This window comes from Somniosus microcephalus, chromosome 1, assembly GCF_052327205.1.
Source record: "Somniosus microcephalus isolate GS21.2 chromosome 1, FLI_Smic_1.0, whole genome shotgun sequence".
In the NCBI taxonomy this organism is placed as follows: domain Eukaryota; kingdom Metazoa; phylum Chordata; class Chondrichthyes; order Squaliformes; family Somniosidae; genus Somniosus; species Somniosus microcephalus.
This window is the reverse complement of record NC_140987.1, coordinates 2,151,648-2,173,833: the sequence shown is the minus strand read 5'-3', so window position 1 is coordinate 2,173,833 and position 22,186 is coordinate 2,151,648. Positions and strand designations below refer to the sequence as shown.

General features: G+C 44.1%; 1 protein-coding gene across 1 annotated transcript in view; it reads right to left on the bottom strand.

Moving 5' to 3' along the window:
- Positions 1 to 22,186, bottom strand: part of LOC147123888 (nipped-B-like protein) — an 832,420-nt gene that overhangs the window by 412,957 nt on the left and 397,277 nt on the right.

The following is a 22,186-nucleotide window of genomic DNA, read 5'->3' as shown; positions in this document are numbered from 1 at the left end:
CACATACTGAGTCCGAACTAAAGACAGACTCCATCACATACTGAGTCCGAACTAAAGACAGACTCCCACATACTGTGTCCGAACTAAAGACAGACTCCCACATACTGTGTCTGAACTAAAGACAGACTCCCACATACTGTGTCCGAACTAAAGACAGACTCCATCACATACTGTGTCCGAACTAAAGACAGACTCCATCACATACTGTGTCTGAACTAAAGACAGACTCCCACATACTGTGTCCGAACTAAAGACAGACTCCATCGCATACTGTGTCCGAACTAAAGACAGACTCCATCACATACTGAGTCTGAACTAAAGGCAGACTCCCACATACTGTGTCCGAACTAAAGACAGATTCCATTGCATACTGTGTCCGAACTAAAGGCAGATTCCATCGCATACTGAGTCTGAACTAAAGGCAGATTCCATCGCATACTGAGTCTGAACTAAAGACAGATTCCATTGCATACTGTGTCCGAACTAAAGGCAGATTCCATCGCATACTGAGTCTGAACTAAAGGCAGATTCCATCACATACTGTGTCCGAACTAAAGACAGATTCCATCGCATACTGAGTCTGAACTAAAGGCAGATTCCATCACATACTGTGCCCGAACTAAAGGCAGATTCCATCGCATACTGAGTCTGAACTAAAGGCAGATTCCATCACATACTGTGTCCGAACTAAAGACAGATTCCATTGCATACTGTGTCCGAACTAAAGACAGACTCCCACATACTGGGTCTGAACTAAAGGCAGATTCCCACATACTGTGTCCGAACTAAAGACAGACTCCATCACATACTGTGTCCGAACTAAAGACAGATTCCATCGCATACTGAGTCTGAACTAAAGACAGACTCCATCACATACTGTGTCCGAACTAAAGACAGACTCCCACATACTGAGTCCGAACTAAAGACAGACTCCATCACATACTGTGTCTGAACTAAAGACAGATTCCATCGCATACTGAGTCTGAACTAAAGACAGACTCCCACATACTGAGTCCGAACTAAAGACAGACTCCATCACATACTGAGTCCGAACTAAAGACAGACTCCCACATACTGTGTCCGAACTAAAGACAGACTCCCACATACTGTGTCTGAACTAAAGACAGACTCCCACATACTGTGTCCGAACTAAAGACAGACTCCATCACATACTGTGTCTGAACTAAAGACAGACTCCCACATACTGTGTCCGAACTAAAGACAGACTCCATCACATACTGTGTCCGAACTAAAGACAGACTCCATCACATACTGTGTCTGAACTAAAGACAGACTCCCACATACTGTGTCCGAACTAAAGACAGACTCCATCACATACTGTGTCCGAACTAAAGGCAGACTCCCACATACTGAGTCTGAACTAAAGACAGACTCCATCACATACTGTGTCCGAACTAAAGACAGACTCCATCGCATACTGAGTCTGAACTAAAGGCAGACTCCCACATACTGTGTCCGAACTAAAGACAGATTCCATTGCATAGTGTCCGAACTAAAGGCAGATTCCATCGCATACTGAGTCTGAACTAAAGGCAGATTCCATCGCATACTGAGTCTGAACTAAAGACAGATTCCATTGCATACTGTGTCCGAACTAAAGGCAGATTCCATCGCATACTGAGTCTGAACTAAAGGCAGATTCCATCACATACTGTGTCCGAACTAAAGGCAGATTCAATCGCATACTGAGTCTGAACTAAAGGCAGATTCCATCACATACTGTGTCCGAACTAAAGACAGATTCCATTGCATACTGTGTCCGAACTAAAGACAGACTCCATCACATACTGGGTCTGAACTAAAGGCAGATTCCATCACATACTGGGTCTGAACTAAAGGCAGATTCCATCGCATACTGGGTCTGAACTAAAGGCAGATTCCATCACATACTGGGTCCGAACTAAAGACAGACTCCCACATACTGGGTCTGAACTAAAGGCAGATTCCCACATACTGTGTCCGAACTAAAGACAGACTCCATCACATACTGTGTCTGAACTAAAGACAGATTCCATCGCATACTGAGTCTGAACTAAAGACAGACTCCATCACATACTGTGTCCGAACTAAAGACAGACTCCCACATACTGAGTCCGAACTAAAGACAGACTCCATCACATACTGAGTCCGAACTAAAGACAGACTCCCACATACTGTGTCCGAACTAAAGACAGACTCCCACATACTGTGTCTGAACTAAAGACAGACTCCCACATACTGTGTCCGAACTAAAGACAGACTCCATCACATACTGTGTCTGAACTAAAGACAGACTCCCACATACTGTGTCCGAACTAAAGACAGACTCCATCACATACTGTGTCCGAACTAAAGACAGACTCCATCACATACTGTGTCTGAACTAAAGACAGACTCCCACATACTGTGTCCGAACTAAAGACAGACTCCATCACATACTGTGTCCGAACTAAAGGCAGACTCCCACATACTGAGTCTGAACTAAAGACAGACTCCATCACATACTGTGTCCGAACTAAAGACAGACTCCATCGCATACTGAGTCTGAACTAAAGACAGACTCCATTGCATACTGTGTCCGAACTAAAGACAGACTCCATCGCATACTGAGTCTGAACTAAAGGCAGATTCCATCACATACTGTGTCCGAACTAAAGACAGACTCCATCGCATACTGTGTCCGAACTAAAGACAGACTCCATCGCATACTGAGTCTGAACTAAAGGCAGACTCCATCACATACTGTGTCTGAACTAAAGACAGACTCCATCGCATACTGTGTCCGAACTAAAGACAGACTCCATCGCATACTGAGTCTGAACTAAAGACAGACTCCATCACATACTGTGTCCGAACTAAAGACAGACTCCATCGCATACTGAGTCTGAACTAAAGACAGACTCCCACATACTGTGTCCGAACTAAAGACAGACTCCATCGCATACTGAGTCTGAACTAAAGACAGACTCCATCGCATACTGTGTCCGAACTAAAGACAGACTCCATCGCATACTGAGTCTGAACTAAAGACAGACTCCATCGCATACTGTGTCCGAACTAAAGACAGATTCCATCGCATACTGTGTCCGAACTAAAGACAGACTCCATCGCATACTGTGTCCGAACTAAAGACAGATTCCATCGCATACTGAGTCTGAACTAAAGGCAGATTCCATCGCATACTGTGTCCGAACTAAAGACAGACTCCATCGCATACTGTGTCCGAACTAAAGACAGACTCCATCGCATACTGTGTCCGAACTAAAGACAGACTCCATCGCATACTGTGTCCGAACTAAAGACAGACTCCATCGCATACTGTGTCCGAACTAAAGACAGACTCCATCGTATACTGTGTCCGAACTAAAGACAGATTCCATCGCATACTGAGTCTGAACTAAAGGCAGATTCCATCGCATACTGTGTCCGAACTAAAGACAGACTCCATCGCATACTGTGTCCGAACTAAAGACAGACTCCATCACATACTGTGTCCGAACTAAAGACAGACTCCATCGCATACTGTGTCCGAACTAAAGACAGACTCCATCACATACTGTGTCCGAACTAAAGACAGACTCCATCGCATACTGAGTCTGAACTAAAGACAGACTCCATCGCATACTGTGTCCGAACTAAAGACAGATTCCATTGCATACTGTGTCCGAACTAAAGGCAGATTCCATCGCATACTGTGTCCGAACTAAAGGCAGATTCCATCGCATACTGAGTCTGAACTAAAGACAGACTCCATTGCATACTGAGTCTGAACTAAAGACAGACTCCATTGCATACTGTGTCCGAACTAAAGGCAGACTCCATCGCATACTGAGTCTGAACTAAAGACAGATTCCATCGCATACTGAGTCTGAACTAAAGACAGACTCCATCGCATACTGAGTCTGAACTAAAGGCAGATTCCATCGCACACTGTGTCCGAACTAAAGACAGATTCCCACATACTGTGTCCGAACTAAAGGCAGATTCCATCGCATACTGGGTCCGAACTAAAGACAGATTCCCACATACTGTGTCCGAACTAAAGACAGATTCCATCGCATACTGTGTCCGAACTAAAGACAGATTCCCACATACTGTGTCCGAACTAAAGGCAGATTCCATCGCATACTGAGTCCGAACTAAAGACAGACTCCCACATACTGTGTCGGAACTAAAGGCAGATTCCATCGCATACTGTGTCCGAACTAAAGACAGACTCCATCGCATACTGTGTCCGAACTAAAGACAGACTCCATCACATACTGTGTCCGAACTAAAGGCAGATTCCATTGCATACTGTGTCCGAACTAAAGGCAGACTCCATTGCATACTGGGTCCGAACTAAAGACAGACTCCCACATACTGGGTCCGAACTAAAGACAGACTCCCACATACTGGGTCCGAACTAAAGGCAGATTCCATTGCATACTGTGTCCGAACTAAAGGCAGATTCCATTGCATACTGGGTCCGAACTAAAGACAGATTCCATCGCATACTGTGTCCGAACTAAAGGCAGACTCCATCGCATACTGTGTCTGAACTAAAGGCAGATTCCATCACATACTGGGTCTGAACTAAAGACAGACTCCATCGCATACTGAGTCCGAACTAAAGGCAGACTCCATCGCATACTGTGTCTGAACTAAAGGCAGATTCCATCGCATACTGGGTCTGAACTAAAGACAGACTCCATCGCATACTGAGTCCGAACTAAAGACAGACTCCATCGCATACTGAGTCCGAACTAAAGGCAGATTCCCACATACTGTGTCCGAACTAAAGGCAGATTCCATCGCATACTGTGTCCGAACTAAAGACAGACTCCATCGCATACTGTGTCTGAACTAAAGGCAGATTCCATCACATACTGGGTCTGAACTAAAGGCAGATTCCATCACATACTGTGTCCGAACTAAAGACAGATTCCCACATACTGTGTCCGAACTAAAGGCAGACTCCATCACATACTGTGTCCGAACTAAAGGCAGATTCCATCGCATACTGTGTCCGAACTAAAGGCAGATTCCATCACATACTGTGTCTGAACTAAAGGCAGATTCCATCACATACTGTGTCTGAACTAAAGACAGACTCCATCGCATACTGAGTCTGAACTAAAGACAGACTCCATCGCATACTGAGTCTGAACTAAAGACAGACTCCATCGCATACTGTGTCCGAACTAAAGACAGATTCCATCGCATACTGTGTCCGAACTAAAGGCAGATTCCATCACATACTGTGTCTGAACTAAAGACAGACTCCATCGCATACTGTGTCCGAACTAAAGACAGACTCCCACATACTGTGTCCGAACTAAAGGCAGATTCCATCACATACTGTGTCTGAACTAAAGACAGATTCCATCGCATACTGTGTCCGAACTAAAGACAGATTCCATCGCATACTGTGTCCGAACTAAAGGCAGATTCCATCACATACTGAGTCTGAACTAAAGACAGACTCCATCGCATACTGAGTCTGAACTAAAGACAGACTCCATCGCATACTGAGTCTGAACTAAAGACAGACTCCATCGCATACTGAGTCTGAACTAAAGACAGACTCCCACATACTGTGTCCGAACTAAAGGCAGATTCCATCACATACTGAGTCTGAACTAAAGACAGATTCCATCGCATACTGAGTCCGAACTAAAGGCAGATTCCATCGCATACTGTGTCCGAACTAAAGGCAGATTCCATCACATACTGAGTCTGAACTAAAGGCAGATTCCATCGCATACTGTGTCCGAACTAAAGACAGACTCCATCGCATACTGTGTCCGAACTAAAGACAGATTCCATCGCATACTGAGTCTGAACTAAAGACAGACTCCATCGCATACTGTGTCCGAACTAAAGACAGATTCCATCGCATACTGAGTCTGAACTAAAGACAGACTCCATCACATACTGTGTCCGAACTAAAGACAGATTCCATCGCATACTGTGTCCGAACTAAAGAGAGACTCCCACATACTGTGTCCGAACTAAAGACAGACTCCCACATACTGAGTCCGAACTAAAGGCAGACTCCATCGCATACTGGGTCTGAACTAAAGGCAGATTCCATCACATACTGAGTCTGAACTAAAGGCAGATTCCATCACATACTGTGTCCGAACTAAAGGCAGATTCCATCGCATACTGTGTCCGAACTAAAGACAGACTCCATCGCATACTGTGTCCGAACTAAAGGCAGATTCCATCACATACTGAGTCTGAACTAAAGGCAGATTCCATCACATACTGTGTCCGAACTAAAGGCAGATTCCATCACATACTGTGTCCGAACTAAAGGCAGATTCCATCACATACTGAGTCTGAACTAAAGGCAGATTCCATCGCATACTGTGTCCGAACTAAAGACAGACTCCATCGCATACTGTGTCCGAACTAAAGACAGATTCCATCGCATACTGAGTCTGAACTAAAGACAGACTCCATCGCATACTGTGTCCGAACTAAAGACAGATTCCATCGCATACTGAGTCTGAACTAAAGACAGACTCCATCACATACTGTGTCCGAACTAAAGACAGATTCCATCGCATACTGTGTCCGAACTAAAGAGAGACTCCCACATACTGTGTCTGAACTAAAGACAGACTCCCACATACTGAGTCCGAACTAAAGGCAGACTCCATCGCATACTGGGTCTGAACTAAAGGCAGATTCCATCACATACTGAGTCTGAACTAAAGGCAGATTCCATCACATACTGTGTCCGAACTAAAGGCAGATTCCATCGCATACTGGGTCTGAACTAAAGGCAGATTCCATCACATACTGTGTCCGAACTAAAGGCAGATTCCATCGCATACTGAGTCTGAACTAAAGGCAGATTCCATCGCATACTGTGTCCGAACTAAAGACAGACTCCCACATACTGTGTCCGAACTAAAGACAGACTCCATCGCATACTGGGTCCGAACTAAAGGCAGATTCCATCGCATACTGTGTCCGAACTAAAGACAGACTCCCACATACTGTGTCTGAACTAAAGACAGACTCCCACATACTGTGTCTGAACTAAAGACAGACTCCCACATACTGTGTCCGAACTAAAGACAGACTCCCACATACTGTGTCTGAACTAAAGACAGACTCCCACATACTGTGTCCGAACTAAAGACAGATTCCCACATACTGTGTCTGAACTAAAGACAGACTCCCACATACTGCGTCCGAACTAAAGGCAGATTCCATCGCATACTGAGTCTGAACTAAAGGCAGACTCCCACATACTGTGTCCGAACTAAAGACAGATTCCCACATACTGTGTCCGAACTAAAGACAGACTCCCACATACTGTGTCCGAACTAAAGACAGATTCCATTGCATACTGGGTCCGAACTAAAGACAGACTCCCACATACTGGGTCCGAACTAAAGACAGACTCCCACATACTGTGTCCGAACTAAAGACAGACTCCCACATACTGTGTCCGAACTAAAGACAGACTCCCACATACTGTGTCCGAACTAAAGACAGACTCCCACATACTGTGTCTGAACTAAAGACAGACTCCCACATACTGTGTCCGAACTAAAGACAGACTCCCACATACTGTGTCCGAACTAAAGACAGACTCCCACATACTGTGTCTGAACTAAAGACAGACTCCCACATACTGTGTCCGAACTAAAGACAGACTCCCACATACTGTGTCCGAACTAAAGACAGACTCCCACATACTGTGTCCGAACTAAAGACAGACTCCCACATACTGTGTCTGAACTAAAGACAGACTCCCACATACTGTGTCTGAACTAAAGACAGACTCCCACATACTGTGTCCGAACTAAAGACAGACTCCCACATACTGTGTCTGAACTAAAGACAGACTCCATCACATACTGGGTCCGAACTAAAGACAGACTCCCACATACTGTGTCCGAACTAAAGACAGACTCCATCGCATACTGGGTCCGAACTAAAGACAGATTCCCACATACTGTGTCTGAACTAAAGACAGACTCCATCGCATACTGAGTCTGAACTAAAGACAGACTCCATCGCATACTGAGTCTGAACTAAAGACAGACTCCATCGCATACTGAGTCTGAACTAAAGACAGACTCCCACATACTGTGTCCGAACTAAAGGCAGATTCCCACATACTGGGTCCGAACTAAAGACAGACTCCCACATACTGTGTCTGAACTAAAGACAGACTCCCACATACTGTGTCCGAACTAAAGACAGACTCCCACATACTGTGTCTGAACTAAAGACAGACTCCCACATACTGTGTCTGAACTAAAGGCAGATTCCCACATACTGGGTCCGAACTAAAGACAGATTCCCACATACTGTGTCCGAACTAAAGACAGACTCCATCGCATACCGTGTCCGAACTAAAGGCAGACTCCATCGCATACTGTGTCCGAACTAAAGACAGACTCCCACATACTGTGTCCGAACTAAAGACAGATTCCCACATACTGAGTCTGAACTAAAGACAGATTCCCACATACTGGGTCCGAACTAAAGACAGATTCCCACATACTGTGTCTGAACTAAAGACAGACTCCCACATACTGGGTCCGAACTAAAGACAGATTCCCACATACTGTGTCTGAACTAAAGACAGACTCCCACATACTGGGTCCGAACTAAAGACAGACTCCATCACATACTGGGTCCGAACTAAAGACAGACTCCATCACATACTGAGTCTGAACTAAAGACAGATTCCCACATACTTAATCCCTTTGTCCTCCTTTGTTGAATCCTAAACTGCTCCCAATCCTCAGGTTTGCTGCTTTTTCTGGCCAAATTATATGTCCTCTCCTTGCTTCTTATGCTATCTCTAATTTCCCTTGTTAGCCACGGTTGAGTCACCTTTTTTGTTTTATTTTTATGCCAAACAGGGATGAACAAATTCTGCAGTTCATCCATGCGATCTTTAAATGTTTGCCATTGCCTATTCACCGTCAACCCTTTAAGTAACGTTCCCCAATCAATCCTACCCAACTCGCGCCTCATACCATCGTAGTTTCCTTTATTTAAATTCAGGATCCTAGTCTCTGAGTCAACTACTTCACTCTCCATTTTAATGAAGAATTCTATCATATAATGATCGCTCCTCCCCAAGCACAACAAGATTGCTAATTAATCCTTTCTCATTACATAATACCAATCCCTGTGGAACACCATTCCCACCTTCTGCCAATCCAAGTAGCTACCTTTAACCTCTACTCTCGGTTTTGTTTTTTAGCCAGCTTACTGTCCATTCAGCTGCCTGTCCCTTGACTCCTCATGCTCTGAGCTTACTCATGAGTCTACTATGTGGTACCTCGTCACATCCACTGCATTATCCTTGTCTACTCTTTCTGTTACTACTTCAAAGAATAGAAGAAGTTTGGTCTAGCATGACCTTTTTTGAAATCCATGCCGATTTCTTTATATTTTCGGTTTCTAGAAGTCACTAGAAATGTGGGTATTTTGGTACAGAAATGGAACTTTATCCAAAAAGCATCACCAGCTTGAAGCTCAAGCTAGTTTACATGCCGGGTATACAGAGGATTGCATACTGCATGTCTGAGTTCGTCCTAGGTAGGCCCATCATCCTCTCCCAATCCAAGTTCATTCTGGGTGGGCTTCGCATCATCCCTGAAGAATTGGCTATTAAAATGATTGATGGTGGTAGTAGTTACTGAGCGACATGCTCTTTGTTTTACAATGGGCTTTTATGTGTAAAGTCAATTCTATTAATTCTTTCTGGGTTCTGGAGGAAAACATAAATCTGCCAGTGAGCCTGGCTAACAACATAGAAAAATAGGAGGAGTAGGTCATTCAGCCCTTCGAGCCTGCTCCGCCATTCAGTATGATCATGGCTGATCCTCTATCTCAATACAGGAAACTTTGGTTTATCTGGAGGTTGTATGTCCGGAAACCTCGATCTAACGGCAGAAATCAGCAGCCGTTTTGGTTAGGTTTTTTTTCCTTCTCCTAGCATTTTTTTTTTATAAAACAGTCAGGCTCTGGAAAGCGTCTCTGCAGCTTAGCAACAGCTTCAGAGACGCTTCCAAGGTACGGGCCGAGTGTTTACAAGCTGTTGCTAAGCAACAGTGTTTGTTGTCAGATACGGAGCTGAAAACCTCCGTATCCTTCAACATTAGCGCTGGTCTATCCGGAAGTTTTGATAGATTGGCAGCAGCTCGGTCCCGAAGTTTCCTGTACCATATTCCCGCTCTCTCCCCATACCCCTTGATGCTTTTTGTGTCTAGAAATCTATCCATCGCCTTCTTAAATATGATTTGACCTCCACAGCCTTCTGTGGTAGAGAATTCCACAGGTTCACCACCCTCTGAGTGAAGAAATTCCTCCTCATCTCAGTCCTAAATGTCCTACCCCATATCCTGAGACTGTGACCCCTCGTTCTAGACCCCCCCCCAAAGCCAGGGGGGAACATCCTCCCTGCATTCAGTCTGTCTAGCCCTGTCAGAATTTTATACGTTTCAATGAGAACCCCTTTCATTCTTCTAAACTCTAGTGAATACAGGTCTAGTCGACCCAATCTCTCCTCATACGACAGTCCTGCCATCCCAGGAATCAGTCTGGTGCACCTTCGCTGCGCTCCCTATATGGCAAATATATCCTTCCTTAGGTAAGGAGACCAAAACTGCACACAGTACTCCAGGTGTGGTCTCACCAAGGCCCTGTATAACTGTAGTAAGACATCCTTGCTCCTGTACTCAAATCCTCTTGCAATGAAGGCCAACATACCATTTGCCTTCCTAATTGCTTGCTGCACCTGCATGTTTGCTTTCAGTGACTGGTGTACTAGGACACCCAGGTCCCTTTGTACATCAACATTTCCCAATCTATCACCATTTAAATAATACTCTGCCTTTCGGTTTCCCTACCGAAGTGGCTAACTTCACGTCTCCTTGCACTATTCCAGCCCCAGGATACTTACGGCAGGCCGCACAGTTTAGCTTTTTTGGCCAATATTCCCCACCCAAACCCGCACTTGAAATACGGGAGATTAACGGAGGCATCCACAATGTGAATAGCTTGTTTATGTACAAATTTCACCTAATGGGCCTCGAGAGTTCCTCATCCGTGGGATGCCCTGCAAGTACAACGTACCTATGCATCAAACTGCTTAGACTGTGATTCTTGGGCAACCAGTCATGCAGGGGCGTAACCCAAAACACCAGAATTAGAAACACATTGATGACTGCATTTACATCCTCACCTCATTTGGGCACAATCTACGAATAACTGCAAAATAGTACAACCATCTCTTAAATGTGCAGCTGCAAGGGATAGGTTGATTGGCCATGATAAAAATTGGCCCTTAGTGTTAGGGGGGATTAAATATGTGGGGTTACGGGGATAGGGCTTGGGTGGGATGGCTGTCGGTGTAGGGACCGGGTGCTAGGGTTTGGATGATCAGCCATGATCTCGTTGAATGGCGGAGCAGGCTCGAAGGGCCGAATGGCCTACTCCTAGTTTCTATGTTTCTATCTACTTCTGGTTTGCTGCTTCTACACTGCTTTTATGGCATCAGTGAGGAGTCCACTAAAGCACAGTATAAACTAAACATGTATCAAAGCATTGCAAGTAAAGGTAGGCCTCAGTTGTGGTATAAAAGCAACTGGTGCAACGGCTCGGCAACAAAAGTAAGCCTTTCAACTTTTAATAAACATCTGGTAGCATACTGCAGTACTATTCACGTTTTAATGACTGGAAACAGCTAACAGCATAGGTCTATTCAATCATATATAATAAAAAGAATCGCACTACCAACAGGAGGCTGGAGACTAGAGCTCAAGTGTTGGAGTCTGCATGTGTACGTTCTGCTTTTTCACAAATTATGAAAGCATGAAAGGCGATTCAAAATTTACATCACCAAAAATAGACAATACATCTCAGGGCAGAATAAAAGTAGCATTAATGCACATTTTCCTCTGGAGAGAACCTCCAAAGAAGACAAAGTATTTTACTACATTAGCATTAGGGATAGATCACAAGTCAAAAGAGGTGATGCTGGTGTGCAACATTAGTTAGGCCCAGAAAAGCAAAATACCGCAGATGCTGGAAATCTGAAAGAAAAACAGAAAATGCTGGAAATACTCAGCATGTCAGGCAGCATCTGTGGAGAAAGAGTTAACGTTTCAGGGCGTTCTGATAAAAGGTCATCGACCTGAAACGTTATCGCTTTCTCCACGGGATAGAGAGGGAGGTAAAAAGGGAGGGGGGGTCGTAGTATTGATTGAAGAAACTATTACAGCTGTGAGGAGGGATGATATGTTGGAGGGATCATCAACTGAGGCCATATGGGTAGAATTGATAAACAAGAAAGGGGCGATCACACTGCTGGGAGTGTACTACAGACCCCCAAACAGTGAAAGGGAGATAGAAGAACAAATATGTAGACAAATTTCCAGAGAAGTGACAAACTATAGGGCAGTAATAGTAGGGGATTTCAACTACCCCAATATTAACTGGGATAAAATTAGAATTAGATAAAATTAGAAGGGTATAGAGGGTGCGGAATTCCTAAAATGCATCCAGAAGAACTTTTTTATCCAGTATGTAGCAAGCCCAACAAGGGAGGGGGCAGTTCTGGACTTAGTTTTAGGGAATGAAGCTGGGCAAGTAGAAGGCGCATCAGTGGGGCAGCATTTTGGTGCTAGTGACCATAATTCAGTTAGATTTAAGGTGGTTATGGTAAAGGACAAGGATAGACCAGGAATAAAAAATCTAAATTGGGGAAAAGCAAATTTTGCTAAGCTCAGAGGGGATTTAGCCATAGTGGACTGGAAACAGCTACTTGAAGGTAAATCAGTGTCAGGAGGCATTCAAGGAGGAGATCCGGAGGGTTCAGACCAAACATGTGCCCTTAAAGAAAAAAGGTGGGACTAACAAATCTAGAGCCTCCTGGATGTCTGGAGACATACAGGGTAGGATAAAGAAAAAAAGGGAGGTGTATGACAGAGACCGAGGGCTAAATACTCCAGAATCTTTAGAGGAGTACAGAAAGTGCAGGGGTGCAATTAAAAAGATTAGGAATCAAAGAGAGAGCATGAAAAATTCTTGGCAAGTAAAATCAAGGAAAACCCAAAGATGTTTTATAAATATATTAAGAGTAAGAGGATAACTAAAGAAAGGGTAGGACCTATTAGAGATCATGAGGGTAATCTGTGTGTGGAGGCGGGAGATGTCGGTAGGGTTCTTAATGAATACTTTGCGTCTGTTTTCACAAAGGAGAGGGGCGAAGCAGACATTGCTATCGGGGGGAGGAGTGTGAAATATTACATGAAATAAACAGTGAGAGAGGAAGTATTAAGGGGTTTAGCAGCTTTAAAAGTGAATAAAGCGAAGCAAAAGAGCAAATAGCAGAGGCCCTGACCATCATTTTTCAATCCTCTCTGGCTTCAGGTGTGGTGCCGGAGGACTGCTAATGTGATACCCTTGTTTAAAAAGGGAGAAAAGGATAGACCGAGTAATTACAGGCCAGTCAGCCTAACCTCGGTGGTGGGAAAATTATTGGAAAGAATTCTGAAGGACAGGATAAATCTTCATTTAGAAAAACACGGATTAATCAAGGATAGTCAGCACGGATTTGTTAAGGGTAGGTCATGTCTGACAAACTTGATTGAATTTTTTGAGGTGGTAACAAGGAAGGGTATATGAGGGTAGTACAGGTAGACTATCCTTTATCCGAAAACCTCGGGACCAGCCGTGTTTCGGTTTTCGGAAAATTTCGGATTTCAGAAGGTATTTTATAAGACTGGAAAATTTGTCGGGGGTGGGGGTCGGCGGGGGGTCGGGGTCGTGCGCACGACTTACGCTGAACGAAAAAAACTTTCGGTTTTTAGAGGTTTTCGGAAGTTCGGATAAAGGATAGTCTACCTGTATATATGGACTTTAGCAAGGCTTTTGATAAGGTTCCACATGGCAGACTGGTCACGAAGTTAAAAGCCTATGGGATCCAGGGCAAAGTGTCAAGTTGGATTCAAAACTGGCTCGGAGACCGGAAGCAGAGGGCAATGGTTGATGGGTGTTTTTGTGACTGGAAGGCTGTTTCCAGTGGGGTTCCGCAGGGCTCAGTACTAGGTCCCTTGCTTTTTGTGGTATATATCAACAATCTTGACTTGAATATAGGGGGTATGATTAAGAAGTTTGCAGATGATACTAAAATCGGCTGTGTGGTTGATACTGAAGAAGGAAGCTGTAGACTGCAGGAAGATATCAATAAATTGGTTAGGTGGGCAAAATAGTGGCAAATGGAATTCAATCCGGAGAAGTGTGAGGTAATGCATTTGGGGAGGGCTAACAAGGAAAGGGAATACAGATTAAATGGTAGGACACTGAGTAGCGTAGAGAAACAAAGGGACCTTGGAGTGCATGTCCACAGAACCCTGAAGGCAGCAGGCCAGGTATATAAGGTGGTTAAGAAGGCATACGGAATGCTTGCCTTTATTAGCCGTGGTATAGAATACAAGAGCAGGGGAGTTATGCTTCAACTGTGTAAAACACTAGTTAGGCCTCAGCTAGAGTACTGCGTGCAGTTCTGGTCACATTACAGGAAAGATGTGATTGCACTAGAGAGGGTACAGAGGAGATTTACAAGGATGTTGCCAGGAGTAGAGAATCTTAGCTATAAGGAAAGACTGGATAGGCTGGGTCTGTTTTCCTGGGAACAGAGGAGGCTGAGGGGAAACCTTATTGAGGTGTATAAAATTATGAGGGGCCTAGATAAAGTGGATAGAAAGGACCTATTTCCCTTAGCAGAGGGGTCAAAAACCAGGGGCACAGATTTAAAGTAATTGGTGGAAGGTTGAGAGGTGATTTGAGGGGAAATTTCTTCACCCAGAGGGTTGTGAGGGTCTGGAACTCACTGCCTGAAAGGGTGGTAGAGGCAGGAACCCTAACCACATTTAAAAAGTACTTGGATGTGCACTTGGGATGCTCTAACCTGCAGGGCTACGGACCTAGAGCTGGGAAGTGGGATTAGGCTGGATAGCTGTGTGTTGGCCGGCGCGGACACGATGGGTCGAAATGGCCTCCTTCCATGTTGTAACTTTCTATGATTCTATGACCTGCTGAGTATTTCCAGCATTTTCTTTTTTTATATTGGTTGCATAGGATATACGGCACAGAAACAGGCCATTCGGCCCAACCAGTTCATGCCAGTGTTTATGGTCCACTCGAGCCTCCTCCCGTCTTTCCACATCTAAATCTATCAGCAGAACCTTCTATTCCCTTCTCCCTCATATGCTTGTCTAGCCTCCCCTTAAATGCATCTTTACTATTTGCTCAACCACTCCCTGTGGTAGCAAGTTCCACATTCTCACCACTCTTTGGGTAAAGAAGTTTCTTCTGAATTCCCTATTGGATTTCTTGGTGACTGTCTTATATTGATGGCCTCTAGTTATGCTCTTCCCCACAAGGGGAAACACTCTCTCTGTATCCTCTCTATCAAAACCTTTCATAATTTTATAGACCTCTATTCGGTCATCCCTCAGCCTTCTTTTGTCAAGAGAAAAGAGACCCAGCCTGTTCAGCCTTTCCTGATAGGTATACCCTCGCATTTCTGGTGTCATCCTTGTAAATCTTCTCTGCATCCTCTCCAGTGCCTCTATATCCTTTTTATAATATGGCGACCAGAGCTGTACGCAGTACTCCAAGTGTGGTGTAAACCAGGTTCGAGACAGGTTTAGCATAACTTCCCTACTTTTCAATTCCATCCCTCTAGAAATAAACCCTAGTGCTTGGTTTGCTTTTTTTATGGCCTTGCTAACCCGTGTCGTAACTTTTAGTGATTTGTGTATTTGTACTCCGAGATCCCTTTGTTCCTCTACCCCACCTAGACTCGCACCCTCCAAGTGATAAGTGACCTCCCTATTCTTCCTACCAAAATGTAATACCTCACATTTATCTGTGTTGAATCTTTGGAATTCTCTACCCCAGAGGGCTGTGGAGGCTCAAGTCGTTGGCTATATTCAAAACAGAAGTCGATAGATTTCTGACTAGTAAGGGCATCAAGGGATATGGCGAGAAGGCCGGTGAATGGAATTGTGGCAGATGATCAGCCATGATCTCATTGAATTTTGATGCTTTGGCAACATAAGATGTACCTTATCATGCCAATAAAGCGATTTGTATTGTATTGTATTGTATTGAATGGCGGAGCAGGCTCGAAGGGCCGAATGACCTACTCCTGCTCCTATTAGGGTTAGGGTTATAGCCTGACATTGGTAGTGGGGAAAATGCTAGAGTCCATTATAAAAGAAGTAATAGCAGAGCACTTGGAAAACAGTGACAGGATCGGACAAAGTCAACATGGATTTACAAAAGGTAAATCATGCTAGACTAATCTACTGGAATTTTTTGAGGATGTAACTGGTAGAATAAATAAGGGAGAACCAGTGGATGTGGTGTATTTGGACTTTCAGAAGGCTTTCGATAAGGTCCTGCATAAGAGATTAGCGTGCAAAGTTAAAGCACATGGGATTGGGGGTAAGGATATGTCTTGGATAGAGAACTGGTTGGCAGACAGGAAGCAAAGAGTTGTAATAAACGGGTCTTTTTCCAAGTGGCAGGCAGTGACTAGTGGGGTACCGCAGTGATCGGTCCTAGGACCCCAGCTATTCACAATATATATAAATGATCTAGACGAGGGAACTAGATGTAATATCTCCAAGTTTGCAGACGACACAAAGCTGGGTGGGCGTGTGTGCTGTGAGGAGGATGCAGAGAAACTCCAGTATGATTTGGACAGGTTGGGTGATTGGGCAGATGCATGGCAAATGCAGTATGTGGATAAATGCGAGGTTATCCACTTCAGTGGCAAAAACAGGAAGACAGATCATTTGAATGGCAATAGATTGGGAAAAGGGGAAGTGCAACAAGACCTGGGTGTCCTTGTGCACCAGTCGCTGAAGGTAAGCATGTAGGTGCAGCAGGCGGTTAAGGCGGCAAATAGTATGTCGGCCTTCATAGCGAGAGGATTCGAGTACAGGAGCAAGGATGTCTTGCTGCAGTTGTACAGGGCCTTGGTGAGACCACACCTTGAGTATTGTGTGCATTTATGGTCGCCTTATCTGAGGAAGGATGTTCTTGCCATGGAGGGAGTGCAGTGAAGATTCACCAGGCTGATACCTGGGATGGCAGGAATGACGTATGAGGAAAATATTTTACTATTTTGTTTTATGTTCTTTGATAATTTAATTTCATAGCTCCGCTTTGCCTTCCTAATTGTTTTTTTGACTTCTCTCCTAATCCCTTCATATTCTCCCTTATCATGCACTCCCCTGCTGTCTATGTACTTAATGTATGCCTCTTTCCTTACCCTCAATTGTTCCCTTATGGCTTTATTCATCCATGGAGTCTCATTAGTGTTTAGTTTGTTCTTTCCTTTTAGCAAACTATATTTTCCTGCACTCTGTTTGAAATGATGAAAGGACGAGACAGGATACAGAGAAGCAGACTGTTTCCTGTAATTGAGGGGCCCAGAAGGAGGGGCCGTAGATACAAGATTAAATGCGAGAAATTTCAAACAGAGGATAGGAGAAGTCCCACTCTCCCCCTCTTTCCCCATAGCCCTGCAATTTTTTTCCAGCTCAAAAGTATTTATCCAATTCCCTTTTGAATGTTATTATTGAATCTGCTTTCAGGCAGCGCATTCCAGATTATAACATCACAAAAACAGATTATCTGGTCTTTATCACATCGCTGTTTGTGGGAGCTTGCTGTGCGCAAATTGACTGCCAAGTTTCCTATATTACAACAGAGACTACACTTCAAAAGTACTTCATTGGCTGTAAAGCACTTTGTGACGCCGAGTTTGTGAAAGGCACTATAAAAATGCAAGTCTTTCTTGCTTTTATCCGTCAGTTTGGGGTGGCGATAACGACAACAGGGGATCATTAGGACTATCTGCTCGTGTGGAGTGTTAACAGACATGGACTGGCTGGGCTGAATAGAATTTTTCCGTTCTGACTTGTGTGTATTTACCTGCCATCTCACTGTGTCCCTCAATTATTTCCAGAAATAATCCATTTGTTCTTCATCGATAGTACAGCACAGGAGGCCATTCGGCCAATCAAATCATAGATAGTACAGCACAGGAGGCCATTCGGCCAATCAAATCATAGATACTGCAGCACAGGAGGCCATTCGGCCAATCAAATCATAGATACTGCAGCACAGGAGGCCATTCGGCCAATCAAAATCATAGATAGTACAGCACAGGAGGCCATTCGGCCAATCAAATCTGTGCCAGCTCTTTCGAAGAGCAATCCAGTTCATCCCCCCACCCACCCCCCGCTCTTTCCCCATACCCCTGCAATATTTTCTCCTTCAAGTATTTATCCAATTCCCTTTTGAAGGCTGCAATTGAATCTGCCTCCACCACCCTAACGAGCAGTGAATTCCAAATCCTCATTGCGTAAAAAAGTTTTTCCTTACGTCACCTCCGATTCTTTTGCCAACCATCATAATCGGTGTCCTCTAGTTCTCGACTCTTCAGCCACTGGATACAGCTTCTCTTTATTTACTCGATCTAAACCCTTCAGGATTTTAAACACCTCTATCAAATCTCCTTAGCCTTCTCTGCTCCAAAGAGAACAACCCCAGCTTCTCCAGTCTATCCACGCAACTGTAATCCCTCATCCCCGGAACCGTTCTAGTAAATCACTACTGTACCCTCTCCAAAGCCTTCACGTCTTTTTTTTAAGTATGCTGCCCAGAATTGGACACACTATTCCAGCTGAGGCCAAACTAGTATTTTATAATCATTTAGCATAATATCACAGAATGGTTACAGCACGGAAGGCGGCCATTCGGCCCGTGCCGGCTCCCTGCAAGAGCACCTCAGCCAGTCCCACTCCCCCATCCTTTCAGGTACTGATCCAACTCCCTTTTGAAAGCCGTGATTAAGCTGCCTCCACCACCCTTTCAGGCAGTGCATTCCAGATCCTAACCACTCACTCCGTAAAAAAGTTTTTTAATCACCTTAAATCTGTGTCCTCTGATTCTCAACCCCTCTGCCAATGGGAACAGTTTCTCTCTACTCTGTCCAGACCCTCATTATTTTGAACACCTCGATCAAATCTCCTCTCAATCTTCTCTAATCTAAGGAGAATGATTGAAACTTACAGCACAGGAGGCGGCCATTCGTGTTGGCTCTTTAAAAGAGCAGTTGTATTTAGTCCCAGTAGCCGCTTTTTGCCCGTAACCCTGTAAGTTCATCCTCAAGTATCTGTCCAACTCCCTTTTAAAATTATTCATGGAATCAGCTTCCGGTAGAGTATCCGGATCGCGACAACTCAGTGAAAACCCTCCTCGTCTCTCCTCTAGATCTTTTGCCAATGATCTTGAACCTCTGACCTCTGGTTATTGACCCACTCGCCAGAGGGAATAGTTTCTCTCTCTCTATCAAATCCTCTCATCATCTAGAAAACCTCGATTAGGTCACCTCTTAACCTTCTCAGTTCCAAGGGGAACAGTCCGAACTTTCCCAACCGCGCCCCATAACTGAAGTCCCTGGTAGTATCCTGGTAAACCTCCTCTGCACCCTTTCTAAGGCCTTTACATCTTTCCTGAAGTTTGGTGCCCAGAATTATCGACATTACTCCAGCTGAGGCCTAACTTGTGATTTATAAAGTTCGAGCCGGATCTCTCTGCTTTAATATTCTATTCCTCTGTTTATAAACCCAAGTAACACATCTGCTTTTTTAGCACCTTGTCAACTCGCCCGGCCACCTTTAAGGGTGTGTGTGGATGGACACCAAGTTCGCTCTGCTCGTCTACACTTCAAAACCATGCCATTTATAGAAGGCTGTCTTTCCATATTAGTCCTCCCAAAGTGCATCACTTACATACTTCTGGCTTTTGTAATCTTTGCCTCTATTTATAAAGCCCAGGATCCCATTTGCTTCATTAACTGCTTCGTTAACCTGTCCTGCCACTTTCAAAGGTTTGTGAACAAACTAACCCCCACCAAACCCAGTCTCTCTCCTCTTGTACCCCTTTAACATTATACCAGTTAGCTTGGATTGTCTCTCCTCATTCTTCCTACCAAAATGTATCACCTCACTTTCCTGCATTGAATTTCATCTGCCACGTGTCTGCCCATTCCACCAGCCTGTCTATGTCCTCTTGAAGTCTATTACTTTCTTCCTCGCTGTTTATCACACTTCCAAGTTTCAGGTTATCTGCAAATTTCAAAATTGTGCCCTGTACCCCCAAGTACAAATCATTAATGTATATCAAAAACTGCAGTGATCCTAGTACTGAACCTTGGGGAACTCCATTGTATAGCTCCCTACAGTCCAAAAACCAACCAACCATTCACCACAACTCGGTTTTCTATCCCTTAGCCAATGTTGCTACTGCCCCTTTTATCCCAAGGGCTTCAATTTTGCTAACAAGCCTAATACAGGAAACTTTTTTTTTATCCGGCACCGACGGGACTGACGTGGTGCCAGTTCATCAAAAATTCCAGATAACCGAGAATAGTAAAAGATACGGAGAGCGGACAGCTCCGTATAAAGCAACAAACCCTGTTGCTTAGCAACAGGTTCAGAACAATGGCCACAAGTTCCAAGCGTCTCTGTAGCTTAGCAACACCCTTGCACAGCAACAGATCGAGGAAGGCAAGTAGAATATGAAGTAAAACTTACCTGAACTTACTCCTCAATTTTGCCGGTTAACTGAGATTTCCGGTTATTTAGGTGCCGGCAAATCGAAAGTTTCCTGTACTTGGTACTTTATCAAATGCCTTTTGAAAGTCCATATACACAACATCACTAACCCTCTCTATTACCTCATCAAAAACTCAAATCAAGTTAGTCAAACATGATTTGCTCTTAAATCCATGCTGGCTCTCCTTTATTAGTTCATGCTCGTCAAAGTGGCTGTTGATTTTCTCCCGCATTATTGTTTCCAAAAGCTTCCCCACCACAGACGTTAAACTGACAGGTCTGTAATTGCCGGGTTTATCCTTCTCCCCCTTTTTTGAGCAAGGGTGTAACATTTGCAATCCTCCAGTCCACTGGCACCAGCCCTGTATCTAAGGAAGACTAGAAGATTGCGGGGTGAAGGGAGTGGGGGATGTACGACTCCAGAGTAGGAGGAACGCAGAGCTCTTGGAGGGTTGTAGGGCTGGAAGAGTATATAGAGATAAGGAGGGGCGATGCCATGCAAGGAGTTGAACATGAGGATGAGAATTTTAAATTCAAGGCATTGCTGGACCGGGAACCAATGTTCGAGCACAGTAAAAAGACGTGCATTTATTGCCTTTTGCAACCTCCAAAAGCGCTTTACAACCAGTAAAGTACTTTTGAAGCGTAGTCACTGTTGTGATGGAGGAAAAGCAAGACTCATCCAATGCAGAATCTGTTTTTTCTACCTTTTTTAATCCAAATTGTAAGAAAATTGCTTTCATAAGCTTGTCATCTCAATGACCAAGTATTTGCAGACAGTGTGAAGAGACGTGATGATGTGCTGCAGCAGTGATGCATTGTTTGTGCTGTACAGGTAAACGTGCTTTGGGTATAGCAGAACTGGGAGGCAACGCTGTTCTTTTGTGCATTCTTAAATATAATTTATGTTTTTATATAGCATCTTATACTGAAACATCTGTCAGTGGTGGGCACACTTAATTTTACATTTTTATTTATTTTGGCCACAGTTGTTCACACATCACTGAACATTAAATATAATCAAAAGCAATCCAATTTAGTCTCAAAACTTTACAACCAGCTCCACCAGGAACAACCTGTGGGTGTGTCTCCCGCTTCCCACTCCAGAATCAGGGAGCGGGAAGTGAAGGAAACATAGGAGGAAATAAACAGGAGATTGAGGGGGAAGAGGGAGAGACAAAGAGAAACAGAATAATAAGTAATTCATTAATCGTAGAGACAGGCAGCAAAGTTACGGACACACAAGTGTAGGAGCAAAGAGAGGGTGAACTACTTTACACAAAGGGTGATAAAAGTCTTAAATAATTTGACAATCAGGTTAATATCAATAAAAATATTAAGGATTCAAAATACAGTTGAACCCTAAACTGGGATGGTTAAGGTATTACAGGAGACTTTGGTTTATCCGGAGGTTGTATGTCCGGAAACCTTGATCTACCAGCAGAAATCAGGAGCCATTTTGTTAGGTTTCTTTTCTTCTCGTGGCTTTTTTTTTTCCAACAGTCAGGCTCTGG